Source organism: Syngnathus floridae, unplaced genomic scaffold, assembly GCF_059516105.1.
Source record: "Syngnathus floridae isolate MCC-2025c unplaced genomic scaffold, RoL_Sflo_1.0 HiC_scaffold_58, whole genome shotgun sequence".
NCBI classification, from domain to species: Eukaryota; Metazoa; Chordata; class Actinopteri; order Syngnathiformes; family Syngnathidae; genus Syngnathus; species Syngnathus floridae.
In genome coordinates, this window is record NW_028284087.1 from 172,975 (window position 1) to 191,752 (window position 18,778).

Here is an 18,778-nt window from a genome sequence, read left to right on the forward strand (position 1 = left end):
ATCAATACAAGTTGGTAATAAGAGCGAGTAATGTTGGTTGAACCGATGAATGAAGGTTGAAAGCAATTTAAATTATGACTTTGTATAAATACTAGATATTAACAGAACATCTACTGCGCGAAATGGGCAGAGTTTACTTGTTTGAGAAGGAGTGGCTTATTCAAAACTAAGATTTATTTAATCTGTTTGTTCCCAGGCAAAATTGGATGTGATGCAATTCCAAATTTCACCACATGATGGTGCCCAATTTTGACTTCATAGGACATATTAAACACTTAGCTTGTTATCATGTTCAAGGTAATCAGATTTGTTTATCATTCTAATGGCCTCTTCAAAACTATTCTGGATTACTACTTTGGATCTATTCTACATTACTTGGCAACAACATACTCTGTAACAGATTAGGCAGTATAATCACATATGTTAACTTGAGAGTGCCCACACTCAATCTACTTATCGTGATGTGTTAAATCAATTACTGTTAGACATTATTTGTCTGATAATCTACCAAATCTTTGAATTGAAGAATTTGTGATTTAATTAATAGCTTGTTCAGGGTAATCAGACTTGTATATAATTCTAATGGCCTTCTTTTGAAAACTATTCTGAATTACAACTTTGGATCTTATATTACTTTGCAACAATCTACTCGGTGACAGATTAGGCAGTATAATCACATATGTTAACTTCAGTGCCCACACTGTATTTATTTATGGTTATTTGTTAAATCAAGTACTGTTAGACATGAAATAGGAAGTGTTTAACATAAATGTTATGGCTACTCACCATTGTAGCTCGCTCCTGGTCAATGATATGAGCCTCTTCTTGCAGTGGAAAACTTGCAGCCAACAAACACCGTGGAACCTAAAGGAATGAAATTAAACATTAACATTTCGCCCGGACCAACATTCACACGTACAACGCAACGCGGCTACACTTCTGCTATTACAAACGTAAATCTCCTTAAACACAACGAGTGTTACTTACCGTGTACGCTCTAGGCAAAATTGGATGTGATGCAATTCCAAATCTATCTGAAACGGCAGTTAAAAGTAGAGTTACATCAAGTTTTCTTTTTTAATCAACACAATCATTTACAACCGTTGACCAGAAAGAATCGTCGAAATTCGACGTCCCCCACAAACGCCACGCTCACTCGCTTTTCAGGGCAACAAAAGTACTTCTTTTTAAAAACGATGAGTTGTACTTACCGTGTACGCTCTGGACGGTCCAGTTGCAAGCAGAAAATAAAAATATTTCTCTTGTTAGTCGTATGTTACCATCCGCCGTGTCTTTGTCAACATCGCCGCCATTTTCCTACTTCCTGCTGCGAGCCACGCCCACGGATTTAAATTTGGGCGGAAGCTCTTTCCATTGGCGTCGTTTTCGCGTATAGCAAATCCGATTGGTTGGGAAGGGTGCACGGTTATGCAGCCGAGGGGTCCTGTGATCGGTGGGATGTAAAGTAGGCGTCGACGTCACGTCCGCGTCACGTGACCACGACGTGGCAGACGTCATATAGCAACCGCTGTTTTGTTTAGTAGACTTACAGTTGTTATGCATTGACATAATGGCGCACACACCAAATAGATTTAAATAAATTAAATAATTCTTCTGCCCACTCTCTTTTAAACAAGTTAACTCTCCCCGCGGATTTGAATTCCGGCGAAAGTTACGCCCATCGACGTCACGTATGTCACGTGACCACGACGTGGCAGATGTCATATAGCAACCGCTGTTTTGTTTAGTAGATTTACAGTTGTTATGCATTGGCATAATGGTGTGCACTCAAAATAGATTTAAATAAATTAAATATTTCTTCTGCCTACTCCCTTTTAAACAAGTTAACTCTGCCCACGTCCATTGACGTCTTGTCTGCGTCACGTGACCACGACGTAGCGACGTCATATAGTAACCGCTGTTTTGACCAGTAGACTTAGTTATTATGCGTTGACATAATGGCGCACTGGTTAGCATGGCCACCTCTTAAGCATGATGATGCGGGTTCGACGCCTGATCAATGTTAGCATGGAGTGAGCTGAAGTGCATGGCGCTGAAGATTTGAATCTTTGAAATGCGCTGAGGTCTGACATATCAGGCAGAATGGTTTGCCATCACGTTCAACAAAAAATAGAAACTTTCCCACTCTGATTAAAACGTCCTGTGTTCATCTACGTATTTTCGTTTTGCTGTGCATCTTTTCCCTGCCATTTCGAGAGCCCAATTGACACTCATAGTTTAAAGAAATGTGTTTGCCCATCCTACTTTGTGGAATTTCACCACATGCGCTTTTGACCAAAATACCAAATTGAACTCAAGTGAAGCCAACACGCACAACCCCCCCCCCCCCCCCCCCCCCACACACACACACACACAAATGTTGATATGAACATAAAAGAGCCGCATGCGGTTCGGGAGTTGCGGCTTGGCCAAACCTGTACTATACAACTTTATTTGTATAAAATTTTCACAACAACTGTCACACAAACAAAGCGGGAAAAACCGAAGACGTGCGTGTTCCGCCCACGCTGGATTTATTTGCACCTTTGAAAAGACACCGTATTGCCGCAGATGTGGCAAAGAGTACTTTTGGGCATCTGAGACGGAAGGATGTCCAAAGCATCACGTCACCTGCTCTGGTAGGCATGGTGGTGGGACGTTGAGGTCAACCGCTTTGGGGTTGGCTGAATCTTTGATCGCAGGATGCCACACACTTGAAGACAGAAGCAGAAAATCAGAGCTAAATGCAAAATGTACTCACCGGTGACTCCAAATTTTTTCCCCCCTGAAGAAACAGCTGGACGGGTGGCCCCGGCTGGCCAGTGGGACTCTTGTTATTCTGACCCTTTTTAGTGCGCGTTTGGGGCAACAACCGTTTTTTGTGGCGCTCTCTTCTGGTTCAAAAGTGCCCTGCATGTGAATTTGCTTTTCCTGCCTTCTGATTGGATGAGCGCCGGTGTGACGCGGTGCCTCTGTCACCGTGGCGGGGGGTATACGTTGGCATCGGAGCGTCTGCCAACGTCTGAGACCGGCTGGCAGTGTATCGGAGGTGTCGAGTGCGGTGCCGCTGGAGCTCACTCACCAGCTGGTGTTAGGGCCACAGAATGAAGGCCAAGGAGAAGAATAGAAAGAGAAACAGAAACTTCTCCTCCAATTGTTTGATTTGTCTCTTCTGAGCTTCGATGAATTCTTTCAGCTCTTTGTTCCTCTAGGACGGACAAATGGAAAGTGGCATTCAAAAGCCAGTAAGCGTGCAAGTAAGTGCCGGGCTGGCTTTGGGCCCTTACCTGTTGCGCGCTGTGCAGCAGATCCATTCTCTCTTGGAGGATGCAAGCGTCGCGCTCCCTCAACTCGCACATCAGGGCTCGCTTCCATTGGTCCACGGCGCTCCTAAGCTCTTCTCTCTGATCCGCCGTCAGCACGTCATTCACGCCAGCGTGGCTGGCTTTTTCGCCGTCCGTGGCGGGGCAGTCCCGCTGCGGTAGCGCCTCGTACAACATGGCCTCCAGCTCCAGGATCCTCTGGGCCGCAATCCTCGTCCATCAGTGGTCCGGCGGGAGATTTGAGGGCGGCTTACCTTATGAGCCTGGTCCATGGAACACTTCCTGAAGTCCAACTCTTCATCCAGGTAGCCCTTCTGCTTGCAGAACATATCCTAGCACAGCTCAAGGTCAGAATTGTTGGGGCACATTGCCGGAGTTCCCCTTGGCTGATGTCGCGTGTCTGTCTACCTTCTCACTTTCAATGTCCAACATCTTCTGTTGAAGTGCTGACTTGGTCACTTTGATGTATTCTAACCACTGAGGAAAGGCTGCTGTCACATAAGCAGAATGCGAGAGCGTGCGTGGACGTGCGCGTTACCTTCTCGGCTAGGGTGAGAAGGGTCCTGGCGTGAATCACGACCACCTGCTCCTCGTTGGTGAGATTCTGCAAGAGCCCAAAGGCACAGCGTCAACAAGCTTCTTTCAGCGCAAAGCCTTCCAAAAGTCACATTTGAGCCGCCGAGTCTCGTGGAGTGCGAACATAAGGAGTTCGACATACACTTACGGCGTTATAGCCCAGGATGTCCAGCTTCTTCATCAGATCACTGATGACGATGTCCGGGGGAAAGGCGCAAGGAGCAATGTAAGGTGTTCTGGGACCTCGGGTTAAGGTTAGGGTTGCGAGGGACGCCTTACGTACGCTCACGCCCTCGGCCTCGCAGTAGATCTGCAAAGGGCTGAGGCCGTCTGGGAAACGGACTTGCAGAAACTTCAAGACGGGGGAGCGCCACTCCCTCTCCTGAAAGGCAGAGGCATGCATCCGTCCGTCCGTCCGTCCGTCCGTCACATCTCTGGCCTCAACACGCTTGTGCGAGTCTTCCCACCTCCAGCTCCAGGATGCGGAACTCAAGCAGTTCGTTTTGGTCTCGGATATCCTGGATGTGCTCTTTCAGACGCGCTTCTTCCGCCTCCATCCGCCTGACCTGAAAAGACAGTCAGACCTCATCTGCGGGGCTTCCCGACAGGTGTGACGCCAAGCGACTCCGCCCAGCGCCTTTCTTTCCGTCACCTTTTCGGCCAACTGCTGATTGCTCTGACGCAGCAGCTGCTTCTCCTCCACCCACTTGACATTCTAGAAGAGACAAACGCGTGGACAGCTTTGGAATGTTGTGTCATTTTCATCCACAAATTCTTTGGTTGACTGGAAAATGACATTTGCTTTTCTCCGCATTTTCCCAGCCACATTCGGGGGGGGGGTTGGTCCAGTAATGCCAGACGAATGAGTGACTGAAGAATGTAGCTATTTTGTCTGAGAAAAAGGTGTGCTCATTGATGAGCTTACCTGTCCTTGTTGCTTCAGCGCTGACTCCAGATCTGCTACTCTGCTTTGATAGTGACCCATTTCTACCATCAGCTTTTCTCTGGTCTGAAAGGAGGAGGAGGGAGGCTCCTCCTCCTCCTTTCAGACCAGAGAACACCCGAGGCTGGGTGAGAACGGGGAGGCTGCGACCCGGCCGGGGGTTGCGGGAAGGGGCGCCACCTTGATCTCCTTCTCGGCGTCGTAGTCCCCTTCGCTGGTCTGGGCTAGCAGAGCGTAGGCTCGTTGCAGCGCTTGATATTCTTGCGTCAGCTGGCGGTAGCGAAGCTCCGCCTCTTCATGCACACACCAATGCAACACAGCACTAGTACCAGAATCAGTCAGACCGGCGACAAAGCACCCGCGACGCAAAGACGAGTCCGATTCCAGGCTGAAGAGGAATGTTTGGTGCCAATACGCTGGCAGAAATGGCGGGCTACCTCTTCGGGTTCCGTGTCGGGGGTTCTGTCGGTGTGAAAAGACAAGGACGATCCGTCCGAGTCCACCAACACGTCTTCGTCGTAGCCGTAAAATGTTTCGATGACCTGCGGGCGCGGAAGCAAACATCTCTCTGAACAAACTGAAGCGACACCTCACGATGAATCGACGAGAGGAACGATAGCGAGAAAAAGGCCATTTCATCTTGCGCAACACCAAGCAGCCGCAAACAAACAGACTCACCTTGCAGGACCTCACGCTTTGTTCCTCCTCAGAGATTCTCGACGTCGGTATCGTAGCAGCAAATCTCTCTCCTGTCGACACAAATAATCCGCCTTTGAGATTCTTTGGATGCAAAGGGAACGAACGGCTCCGGCGCAGAAACAAACGCGACTCACAATGACATTTCTGACATGAGCTCCTGTCTCCAGAGCCTGAAAAACACGTCACCGGCGATGATTGGAGGGACGCTCGTCTTTTCCAAAAGTGACAACTACAGGGTGTGTCAGGGTTTTCCAGATTATCTTTATCGTATCATTATGTTGCTTTGACTTTGACTGCAACCTGTAATAAATAATATTATTTATCCCTTATTTATCCCTATCGCTTATCCCTTCCTACACAAAGTCGTAAAACACCCCTTGCTATGTTTTGACTAGAGGTCAAGGGCTTCCTCTATTCAATCCACTCTTACACCCACCCTGTTTCTCTTAATTAAAATGCTCGTGCAGGAGCCGAGAGTCAGACTTCATTCGTACAACGGATGGACTCTCCACCTGCAGGTGTCCAAAAGAACTTACTTGTCTCCCGTGTGGTTCTTGCAAAATAAGTTGGAGCGAGCGCAACTCTAACAGGGTGCATTTTGCCACTAGCTGCCTACGGACAATGACGTCGCGCTCGCGGCTCATGGTTGACGGGCTGAGCAGCCGGGCAAGTCCGTCGTTTTCAGCGCACAGCGAGTGGCAAAGGCGCTGACAAAACGGGAGCTTTGAGCTGCTGAAAACGGCAAAACAAGTCTAAAGCGTGTTCAAACGCGTGCGCACAATGCTCCTGCTTGAAAGGTCGGAATTTAAGGGGCCAATTTTTTGGATGGCGGCCGCCGGCCAAGCTTTGGACGGAAAAGATTTCCTGGCGACAGCGAGCGAGCGTGGCGCTGCCGTACGTGCACCGAGTCGCCTGCCTGAAGACCTTGGACAAGTCGTCGATGATGTGCCGCTGCTCCACAACTTGAAGGAACTCCATTTCACCGTCCTGCTGGCCGCAACCGCGGTCCAGGTCATTGAGCGAACTAGGCCTTCTCTGTGGAACACAAATGCAGTGGACTCTGTTGGCACGCCGCCGTTGTCCGCGTCGACTTACCAAGCTTGCCATCTCCTCGTTCTCCTGGGTGACAAAGCGCACTTTGTTTTCAAGGCGACACAGCACCAGCGAGAGTTCTTCATTCTTCCTGCTCAGGCGTTTGTTTTTGTACAGGAGTGGCAGAAACTGGCTTTCTGTTTCTCTCAGTCGCTTTAGCTGCAAGCATGAAGTGCGGGATGTGAAAGACGCACAACACGCGGGCCAGAACGTATCCATTCCTTTTGCATCGGTTTGAACGGAATCGTGGCTTTGGCTCCCAATAAAAGACATCTACCAGGCAACCGACTCGACGCGCCGCTCAACTAATAAGCAAGCGCAATGGGTGCCTCGCTGGATGGCGCGCATCAAACGTAGCGCAAACCTTCAAGCGTGCCGTCAATAAATTACCAGTTCATTGCGCTCTTCAGAAAGCAGGGCGTTTCGATCCTCCAGGTTCCTGATGACTGCGCTGAGCTCAGCGATTTTCAGATGAAACCGTCGCGTGTCCCGATCCTCCTGAGACTGAAAACGCCCCGCAACACACACACACAAGCACTCGTTCAAAGTTCAAAACTGTTTTTGTGCTACCTTCCTCCAGCAACGAACTAAGTCATGCGTACTGCAAGTGTGTGATGAGGTGGCTTACGCAATGAAGAGGATTGCTAGTAGCGGCGTTGACCCCACTTCCAGGGTAGTTTAGGCCCGCCCTTTGGGAATCCCTCAGGGCAGCGATCTGCTGCTCGGCAGCCTGAGTCTGCAGCTGAAGGCGGTGGACGTGGCCGGCCCCAGGGCTTCATCCAAAACACTAACCGCTCTGTCTTTCAGCTTGATCTCATCCGTCTGGATGTACAAACGGGGAGCGCTCAGGCAGGCGGGCAAACTCATTTGCCAGAATTGTGACAAAAACAAAGAGAGCAACCGGCCAATTTTTTTTCTTGAATCGACTGGAACACCTTTGCTGTGACAAAAGCGAAGCGAGCAACCGGACATTTTCTTCTTGTGAAATAGAATAGAATAGAATGCCTTAGGTGTCATTGCACTGCAGGTATACAACGAAATTGGGAACATAGCCACGCACCGCGCATCTGATCAGTCCTACCAGTCGGCGGATCTCCCTCTCGCAGTCTCTCTTGGTTCGGCTCAGCTCCTCCCGATGCTGGTGATGAGCCGATCGGAGCTCGGCCGCTCGGGACTGCCAGGCCTGCTGGGCCGCTGCCAGGGCTTCTTCCGCGCTCCTGGTGGAGGCGACACCGCTCGGTCTCCCGACACCGCCGCGTCTCCTCCACCTCCGCCAGCAAAGCGCCCCCCCTCCTCACCTGAGCAGACATTGCGCCACACCGGGCCGTTGAGACCGCAACGGAGCGCCGCGACGCTTACTGGGGACAAGCTACACAATACGGTAGCGGCCGCATCGAAGCCCGACGTGGCGTGCGGATAGTCAGACACGGATAGAGCGGATCACCTTGTCCATGGAGCCGTCCCTCAGGCTGAGGACCAAGGCATTCAGTCGCTGGATCTCTCCATCTTTGATTTTGATCACTCTCATCAGCTCCATTTCATGCTGCCGCAGTAATGTCTCCCTGGTAATGGCTAACTCTTTCTGCTTCTCCTCATGGAGTTTGCTTTTGAGTTCCGTCATGGCGGCGGTGGCACGGTGGTGCTCCGCCCGCAGGTCCTGACTTCTCTCTCTCTCCAGACAGCTGACCTGACATGACTTAGACTTAGACAAACTTTATTGTCATCTTGTCTGCACATGGTGCATACAAAACGAAATTCCGTTGCATACGTCTTACAACAAAGTAGTGATATTGCAGTTGAATAGAAGTAACATATCCTATGAAAATATATATATATACATATACTATATATATATATATATATATATATATATATATTAAAAATAAGTATAAAGTGCAGCAGTGATAATTATGCAATAGTGCAAGTAGGCAAAACAGTATTCAAGAGTGTGCAGAGGAATGCTAAACCATGTATTAAACTTCTATTTAAAGGGTTTATACAAGTTCAGTAAAGTTGGTAGTGCGAGATAGTGCAAGATAGAGGTCCGTAGTGTCATAAAGTACAGTTCTGTGAATGTGTGATGCAGAGTTCAGTTTAGAGCTCAACAGTTCTAGTGTTCAACAGTCTGATGACAGCAGGGAAAAAGCTGTTGCAGAACCTGGTGGACCTGCAGCGGATGCTGCAAACCTCTTCCCAGAGGGCAGCAGGGAGAACAGTCCATGGTGGGGGTGTGATGGGTCATTGATGATGTTACGGGCACGGGACATGCAGCGCTGAGATGAAATGTCCTGAATGGAGGGAAGAGGAGCCCCTATGATCCTCTCTGCTGTCCTCACCACTCTCCTCACGTTCTTCCAATCGGAGGCGGTGCAGCCTCCACACCACACAGAGAGACAGCTTGTCAGAATGCTCTCTATGGTGCTCCTGTAGAACGTCCTCATGATGGGTGGGGGCAGGTGGGCTCTCCTCATCCTCCGCTGTAAGTACAAGCGCTTCTGTGCCCTCTTGACCAGTGCCGTAGTGTTCATAGTCCAGGTGAGGTCTTCTGTGATGTGGACCCCCAGGAATTTGGTGGTGCTGACCACCTCCACAGCTGAGCTGTTGATGATCAGTGGAGCGTGGTGAGGCTGTTTTTTCCTGAAGTCGACGATGATCTCCTTCATCTTCTCCTCATTCAGGATCAGGCTGTTTTCTCTGCACCAGCCCACCAGCTGCTCCACCTCCTCTCTGTAGTCCAGGTCGTTGTTGTCTCTGATGAGCCCCACCACCGTTGTGTCGTCTGCTGACTTCACGATGTGATTGGTGGTGAACCTGAGGACGCAGTCGTGTGTCATCAGGGTGAACAGCAGGGGGCTCAGGACGCAGCCCTGAAGGGAGCCTGTGCTGAGGGTGATGACATCAGAGGTGTTCTGTCCGACCCGGACTGACTGAGGTCTGTTGCTGAGGAAGTCTAGCAGCCAGTTGCGAAGGGGGGTGTTGAAGCCCAGGTGTTCCAATTTTCCTACCAGATGCTGTGGGATGATGGTGTCAAACGCTGAGCTGAAGTCCAGGAACAGCCTCCGCACATGGGTGTTCTTCTCCTCCAGGTGAGCCAGGCTCAGGTGAAGAACGGAGGAGATGGCGTCCTGAGTGGAGCGGTTTTGCCGGTCGGCAAACTGGAACGGGTCAAATAATAGGGGGAGTCTGGAAACGATGTGACCTTTAAGCAGCCTTTCGAAGCACTTCATCATAACCGGAGTCAGTGCAACAGGCCGGTAATCATTAAATGAGGTGATTTGAGGTTTCTTCGGCACCGGAATGATGGAGGCAGTCTTAAAGCACGCCGGCACTGTGGCTTGGCCCAGCGAGGTGTTAAAAATGTCTGTGATGACCCCAGCCAGATGACTTGCACATTCCCTGAACACACGCCCAGGAATGTTGTCGGGGCCAGGGGCCTTACAGGGGTTGACTCTCCTCAGGGTCTTCAACACATCGGCGGAGTCAAGGCAGAGTACCTCCTCTTCCTGATGGGGGACAGTTTTAACTGCTGGAGTGCCGTTTAGTGCCTCGAACCTCCCAAAGAAGTTATTTAGACCATTTAGAAAGTCAGCATCAACTACACCCACCGGGGGGGGGGGGGAGAGTGAGTTGTAGTCTGTAATCGCCCGTATGCCTTGCCACATACTCCTGATGTTTTTGACGTCGTGGAAACGATCCTGAAATTTTCGACTGCGGTCTCGCTTCGCTATCCTGATGGCACGGTTCAAGTTGGCTCTCGCTGTCCTCAGTGTCTCCTTGTCGCCAGACTTGAAGGCAGAGTTCCGCGCTCGTAGCGTTTGACGTACCTCCTCAGTCATCCAGGGTCGTTGGTTGCCCCGGGTGATGATATTCTTAGTGGTGCTGACGTCCTCGGTGCATTTGTTGATGTAGGCTGACACAGTCATGGCACACGCATGTCTAATCTACATCGGGAAAACTGGGAGGGAGGGAGGGAGGGAGGGAGGCAGGCAGGGAGGCAGGCAGGGAGGCAGGCAGTGTCTGTCTGTTGAGGTTTTCACCTTGTTCTTCTCCTGCTGAAGTTCTAACTGGACGTCCATCAGTTTGGTTCTCAGCTCGTCATTGGCGGCCTGAAGGGCGTCCGTTCGCTCCGCCTTGGCCCGCCCTGCCGGAGCTCGTTTGGACATCTCTTACTCGAGTCTCGCCCGGTCGTCAGTCAGAGATCACAACATTTGTACCTGGAGAGCACAAACGCAGCGCTGTTTTCCACTGGCTTCGAACTCAACTTCAATCGGTACCGTAACTTACAACATCATAAACATAGAACTAGCTTGACTTATTCATTGAATAAATGCATTTGGTTCTTCAAAACTGCATCACGCAACATAGCGTGACCGAGACGGCCGTTATCCACCTGCGTGAAGTTATTTGGTGAAATGAATGAGATGTTTAAGACACCATCGTTCTGTCTCTATGTAGATGAAGGGAAATAATCGATTGCTGAGGGTCCAAAGGTGTTGTGATAAACAAATAAACATATTAGTGATTAGTGACATATTTGTGATAAACATATTAGGCAGGATAATCACATATGTTAACGTGACTGCCCACACTGTATTTATTTATGGTTATTTGTTAAATCGAGTACTGTTAGACATGAAATAGGAAGTGTTTAACATAAATGGAAGACGAAAGGGGTACTCACCATTGTAGCTCCTGCTGGTCAATGATACGAGCCTCTTCTTGCAGTGGAAAACATACAGCCAACAAACACCGTGGAACCTAAAGGAATGAAATTAAACATTAACATTTAGCCTCAACCAACATTCACAGATACAACGCAACGCAAACTACACAAACGTAAATCTTTTTAAACACAATGAGTTGTACTTACCGTGTACGCTCTAGACGGTCCACTTGCAAGCAGAAAATAAAGATATTTCTGTTGATAATCGTCGTGTTTGTATCCGGTGTCTCGCTCAAGGCCATTGCGCCCACAGATTTGAATTTTGGCGAGAGTTCAGCCTATTGACGTCATTTCCGCGGTGTAATACCCGCATATCTGAAACGGCAAAGTTAAGAGTAGAGTTAAATAAAGTTTTTAGTCAACGCAATAATTTACAACCGTTGACCAGTCGAAATAATCGTCGAAATTTGGCGTCTGTGGCTGGAAGCAGACGCCGAGTTCGACATTCCTCCCAAACGCCACACTCCCTCGCTTTTCAGGGCTAAAAAAAAACAGTTGTAATTACCTTGTACGCTCTAGACGGTCAAGTTGCAAGCTGAAAACAAAAATATTTGCCTTGTTAGTCATCGTGTTACTAACCGCTGTGTCTTGTTTGCCAGAATTGCCGCTTTCCTACTTCCTGTTGCAAGCCACGCCCACGGATTATAATTTTGCCGTGAGTTCCGCCTATTGACGTCATGTCCGCGTCACATGACTGCGACGTAATATTATCTAAAACTGTTTGTGCGGTATTGTGTTGTTCTGTGCGGTATTGTGTTATTCTGTGCGGCGTCGTGTTGTTCTGTGCGGCGTCGTGTTGTTCAGTGCGACGTCGTGTTGTTCAGTGCGGCATGGTGTTGTTCAGTGCGGCATGGTGTTGTTCAGTGCGGCATGGTGTTGTTCAGTGCGGCATAATGTTGTTCAGTGCGGCATGGTGTTGTTCAGTGCAGGATGGTGTTGTTCAGTGCGGCATGGTGTTGTTCAATGCAGGATCGTGTTGTTCAGTGCAGCATAATGTTGTTCAGTGCAGCATGGTGTTGTTCAGTGCGGCATGGTGTTGTTCAATGCGGCATGGTGTTGTTCACTGCGGGATGGTGTTGTTCAATGCGGGATCGTGTTGTTCAGTGCGGCATAATGTTGTTCAGTGCGGCATGGTGTTGTTCAGTGCGGCATGGTGTTGTTCAGTGCGACATAATGTTGTTTAGTGCGGCATAATGTTGTTCAGTGCGGCATAATGTTGTTCAGTGCGGCATGGTGTTGTTCAGTGCGGCATGGTGTTGTTCAGTGCGGCATGGTGTTGTTCAGTGCAGGATGGTGTTGTTCAGTGCGGCATGGTGTTGTTCAATGCGGCATGGTGTTGTTCAGTGCGGGATGGTGTTGTTCATTGCGGCATGGTGTTGTTCAGTGCGGCATGGTGTTGTTCAGTGCGGCATGGTGTTGTTCAGTGCGGCATGGTGTTGTTCAGTGCGGCATAATGTTGTTCAGTGCGGCATGGTGTTGTTCAGTGCAGGATGGTGTTGTTCAGTGCGGCATGGTGTTGTTCAATGCAGGATCGTGTTGTTCAGTGCAGCATAATGTTGTTCAGTGCAGCATGGTGTTGTTCAGTGCGGCATGGTGTTGTTCAATGCGGCATGGTGTTGTTCACTGCGGGATGGTGTTGTTCAATGCGGGATCGTGTTGTTCAGTGCGGCATAATGTTGTTCAGTGCGGCATGGTGTTGTTCAGTGTGGCATGCTGTTGTTCAGTGCGACATAATGTTGTTTAGTGCGGCATAATGTTGTTCAGTGCGGCATAATGTTGTTCAGTGCGGCATGGTGTTGTTCAGTGCGGCATGGTGTTGTTCAGTGCGGCATGGTGTTGTTCAGTGCAGGATGGTGTTGTTCAGTGCGGCATGGTGTTGTTCAATGCGGCATGGTGTTGTTCAGTGCGGGATGGTGTTGTTCAGTGCGGGATGGTGTTGTTCAGTGCGGCATGGTGTTGTTCAGTGCGGAATGGTGTTGTTCAGTGCGGCATGGTGTTGTTCAGTGCGGCATGGTGTTGTTCAATGCGGCATGGTGTTGTTCAGTGCGGGATGGTGTTGTTCAGTGCGGCATGGTGTTGTTCAGTGCGGCATGGTGTTGTTCAGTGCGGCATGGTGTTGTTCAGTGCGGCATGGTGTTGTTCAGTGCGGCATGGTGTTGTTCAGTGCGGCATGGTGTTGTTCAATGCGGCATGGTGTTGTTCAGTGCGGGATGGTGTTGTTCAGTGCAGGATGGTGTTGTTCAGTGCGGCATGGTGTTGTTCAATGCGTCAGTGCGGCATAATGTTGTTCAGTGCGGCATGGTGTTGTTCAGTGCGGCATGGTGTTGTTCAGTGCGGCATGGTGTTGTTCAGTGCAGGATGGTGTTGTTCAGTGCGGCATGGTGTTGTTCAATGCGGCATGGTGTTGTTCAGTGCGGGATGGTGTTGTTCAGTGCAGGATGGTGTTGTTCAGTGCGGCATGGTGTTGTTCAGTGCGGAATGGTGCTGTTCAGTGCGGCATGGTGTTGTTCAGTGCGGCATGGTGTTGTTCAGTGCAGGATGGTGTTGTTCAATGCGGGATCGTGTTGTTCAGTGCGGCATGGTGTTTTTCAGTGCGGCATGGTGTTGTTCAGTGCGGCATAATGTTGTTCAGTGCGGCATGGTGTTGTTCAGTGCGGCATGGTGTTGTTGAGTGCGGCATGGTGTTGTTCAGTGCGGGATGGTGTTGTTCAGTGCGGGATGGTGTTGTTCAGTGCGGCATGGTGTTGTTCAGTGCGGCATGGTGTTGTTCAGTGCGGCATGGTGTTGTTCAGTGCGGCATGGTGTTGTTCAGTGCGGCATAATGTTGTTCAGTGCGGCATAATGTTGTTCAGTGCGGCATAATGTTGTTCAGTGCGGCATAATGTAGTTCAGTGCGGCATAATGTTGTTCAGTGCGGCATAATGTTGTTCAGTGCGGGATGGTGTTGTTCATTGCGGCATGGTGTTGTTCAGTGCGGCATGGTGTTGTTCAGTGCGGGATGGTGTTGTTCAGTGCAGGATGGTGTTGTTCAGTGCGGCATGGTGTTGTTCAATGCGGCATGGTGTTGTTCAGTTCGGGATGGTGTTGTTCAGTGCGGCATGGTGTTGTTCAGTGCGGCATAATGTTTTTCAGTGCGGCATGGTGTTGTTCAGTGCGGCATGGTGTTGTTCAGTGCAGCATAATGTTGTTCAGTGCGGCATGGTGTTGTTCAGTGCGGAATGGTGTTGTTCAGTGCGGCATGGTGTTGTTCAGTGCGGCATGGTGTTGTTCAGTGCGGCATGGTGTTGTTCAGTGAGGCATGGTGTTGTTCAGTGCGGGATGGTGTTCAATGCGGGATCGTGTTGTTCAGTGCGGCATGGTGTTGTTCAGTGCGGCATGGTGTTGTTCAGTGCGGCATGGTGTTGTTCAGTGCAGCATGGTGTTGTTCATTTCGGCATAATGTTGTTCAGTGCGGCATAATGTTGTTTAGTGCGGCATGGTGTTGTTCAGTGCGGGATGGTGTTGTTCAGTGCGTTATAATGTTGTTCAGTGCGGCATGGTGTTGTTCAGTGCGGCATGGTGTTGTTCAGTGCGGCATGGTGTTGTTCAGTGCGGCATAATGTTGTTCAGTGCGGCATAATGTTGTTCAGTGCGGCATGGTGTTCAGTGCGGGATGGTGTTGTTCAGTGCGGGATGGTGTTGTTCAGTGCGGCATGGTGTTCAATGCGGAATGGTGTTGTTCAGTGCAGGATGGTGTTTTTCAGTGCGGCATGGTGTTGTTCAGTGCGGCATAATGTTGTTCAGTGCGGCATGGTGTTGTTCAGTGCGGCATGGTGTTGTTCAGTGCGGCATGGTGTTGTTCAGTGCGGCATGGTGTTGTTCAGTGCGGCATAATGTTGTTCAGTGCGGCATGGTGTTGTTCAGTGCGGCATGGTGTTGTTCAGTGCGGCATAATGTTCAGTGCGGCATAATGTTGTTCAGTGCGGCATGGTGTTGTTCAGTGCGGGATGGTGTTGTTCAGTGCAGGATGGTGTTGTTCAGTGCGGCATGGTGTTCAGTGCGGGATGGTGTCTTTCAGTGCGGCATGGTGTCGTTCAGTGCGGCATAGTGTCTTTCAGTGCGGCATGGTGTCGTTCAGTGAGGCATGGTGTTGTTCAGTGCGGCATGGTGTTATTTAGTGCGGCATGGTGTTGTTCAGTGCGGGATGGTGTTGTTCAGTGTGGCATGGTTTTCAGTGCGGCATGGTGTTGTTCAGTGCGGTATCGTGTTGTTCAGTGCGGTATCGTGTTTCTCAGTGCGGTATCGTGTTGTTCAGTGCAGTATCGTTGTGTTGTTCGTATTGTGTTGTGTTGTTCGTAATGTGTTGTGTTGTTCGTATTGTGTTGTGTTGTTCATATTGTGTTGTTCATATTGTGTTGAGTTGTTCGTATTGTGTTGTGTTGTTCGTATTGTGTTGCCTTTAACACTTAGCCTCTAACACTTAGCCTCTAACACTTAGCCTCTAGCATCTAGAAGGTAAATAAATAGGAAGGAAGGACTCACCGGTGACGTCTTCGCCCACGTCCAAGCGTTGTACTTTGTATTTTCATCCTTCTGACAGTGGAAAACATAGCCAACAAACACCGTGGAACCTAAACGAATGAAAGAAAACTATCATTTGGCCACAACCAACATTCACAGATACAACACAATGTGACGTGCGGGGTTGAGGTTAAAGGTTGAGTGAAGGGCCCTCGTTTTAAACTACTTTTTTGAAAAGGATTGGGAACAAGTAAGACGTATTTAATTTATTTAATGGGAAGTAGTAAGAGCTATTGAATTTAATCTATGTATTATATTCTATTGTATTGTATTCTGTTGTATTCTTTTGGATTGTATTCACACTAACCCCACTAAAACTTCAGCCCACAAAAACTCGCCTCTGGCGCCTAGCCTCTGGCACTTAGCCTCTAACACTTAGCCTTTAACACTTAGCCTTTAACACTTAGCCTTCAACACTTAGCCTAGAAGGTGAATAAATAGGGTTAAAGGTTGAGTGAAGGGACCTCGTTTTAAACTACTTTTTTGAAAAGGAGTGGGAACAAGTAAGACGTATTTAATTTATTTAATGGGAAGTAGTAAGACTTATTAAATTTATTTAATCTACTTTTCTTCCCAGGCAAAATTTGATGTGCTGCAATTCCAAATTTCCAAAGTGAATGAAGGAATGAAGTCCTTTAAATTATGATTTTGTATAAATACTAGGCATTAACACAAAATCGACGTCACAAAATGGGCAGACTTTACTTGTTTGAAAAGGACTGGTTACAAGACAGACTTTTTTTAATTTATTTAATGGGAAGAAGACTTATTTAGTTTAATTGATCTATTTTTGTTCCCTGGCAAAATTCGATTTGCTGCAATTCCAAATTTCCAAAGTGAATGAAGGAAAGAAGTCGTTTAAATTATGATTTTGTTTAAATACTAGGCATAGACACAAAATCTACGGCACAAAATGGGCAGACTTTACTTGTTTGAAGAGGACTGGTTACAAGACAGACTTTTCTGATTTATTTAATGGGAAGAAGACTTATTTAGTTTATTTAATCTATTTTTGTTCCCTGGCAAAATTGGATTTGCTGAAATTGTATTTTGCCAAATCTTGCCTTGAGACCTGATAGGAAGTATTAAACGCTTAGTTAAATCAATACAAGTTGGTAATAAGAGCGAGTAATGTTGGTTGAACCGATGAATGAAGGTTGAAAGCAATTTAAATTATGACTTTGTATAAATACTAGATATTAACAGAACATCTACTGCGCGAAATGGGCAGAGTTTACTTGTTTGAGAAGGAGTGGCTTATTCAAAACTAAGATTTATTTAATCTGTTTGTTCCCAGGCAAAATTGGATGTGATGCAATTCCAAATTTCACCACATGATGGTGCCCAATTTTGACTTCATAGGACATATTAAACACTTAGCTTGTTATTATGTTCAAGGTAATCAGATTTGTTTATTATTCTAATGGCCTCTTCAAAACTATTCTGGATTACTACTTTGGATCTATTCTACATTACTTGGCAACAACATACTCTGTAACAGATTAGGCAGTATAATCATATATGTTAACTTGAGAGTGCCCACACTCAATCTACTTATCGTGATGTGTTAAATCAATTACTGTTAGACATTATTTGTCTGATAATCTACCAAATCTTTGAATTGAAGAATTTGTGATTTAATTAATAGCTTGTTCAGGGTAATCAGACTTGTATATAATTCTAATGGCCTTCTTTTGAAAACTATTCTGAATTACAACTTTGGATCTTATATTACTTTGCAACAATCTACTCGGTGACAGATTAGGCAGTATAATCACATATGTTAACTTCAGTGCCCACACTGTATTTATTTATGGTTATTTGTTAAATCAAGTACTGTTAGACATGAAATAGGAAGTGTTTAACATAAATGTTATGGCTACTCACCATTGTAGCTCGCTCCTGGTCAATGATACGAGCCTCTTCTTGCAGTGGAAAACTTGCAGCCAACAAACACCGTGGAACCTAAAGGAATGAAATTAAACATTAACATTTCGCCTCGACCAATTTTCACACGTACAACGCAACGCGGCTACACTTCTGCTATTACAAACGTAAATCTCCTTAAACACAATGAGTGTTACTTACCGTGTACGCTCTAGACGGTCCAGTTGCAAGCAGAAAATAAAGATATTTCCGTTGATAATCGTCGCTGCTCAGTGGCTCACGGCCATCGCGCCAACAGATTTGAATTTTGGCGGAGGTTCGGGCAATTACGTCATATCCGCGGCACATGACTGCGACGTAATACCCGCTTATCTGAAACGGCAGTTAAAAGTAGAGTTACATCAAGTTTTCTTGGAACCTAAACGAATGAAAGAAAACTATCATTTGGCCACAACCAACATTCACAGATACAACACAACGTGCGGGGTTGAGGTTAAAGATTGAGTGAAGGGCCCTCGTTTTAAACTACTGTTTTGAAAAGGAGTGGGAACAAGTAAGACGTATTTAATTTATTTAATGGGAAGTAGTAAGACTTATTAAATTTATTTAATCTACTTTTCTTCCCAGGCAAAATTTGATGTGCTGCAATTCCAAATTTCCAAAGTGAATGAAGGAATGAAGTCCTTTAAATTATGATTTTGTATAAATACTAGGCATTAACACAAAATCGACGGCACAAAATGGGCAGACTTTACTTGTTTGAAAAGGACTGGTTACAAGACAGACTTTTTTAATTTATTTAATGGGAAGAAGACTTATTTAGTTTAATTGATCTATTTTTGTTCCCTGGCAAAATTCGATTTGCTGCAATTCCAAATTTCCAAAGTGAATGAAGGAAAGAAGTCGTTTAAATTATGATTTTGTTTAAATACTAGGCATAGACACAAAATCTACGGCACAAAATGGGCAGACTTT

The 18,778-nt window shown here is 47.4% G+C and overlaps 2 long non-coding RNA genes across 2 annotated transcripts; both read right to left on the reverse strand.

Annotated features, from left to right (window-relative positions):
- Positions 1-2,410: 2,410 nt before the first annotated feature.
- LOC148378199 (uncharacterized) lies at positions 2,411-3,489 on the reverse strand. Its single transcript, XR_015856099.1, has 3 exons — positions 3,288-3,489; positions 3,083-3,208; positions 2,411-2,713 (listed from the first exon to the last, which is right to left on the reverse strand). It is a non-coding gene; the product is annotated as an uncharacterized LOC148378199 (long non-coding RNA).
- A 12,176-nt stretch (positions 3,490-15,665) lies between these two features.
- Positions 15,666-18,170, reverse strand: LOC148378200 (uncharacterized). Its single transcript, XR_015856100.1, has 3 exons — positions 18,005-18,170; positions 17,804-17,881; positions 15,666-15,966 (listed from the first exon to the last, which is right to left on the reverse strand). It is a non-coding gene; the product is annotated as an uncharacterized LOC148378200 (long non-coding RNA).
- Between the last annotated feature and the right edge of the window lie 608 nt (positions 18,171-18,778).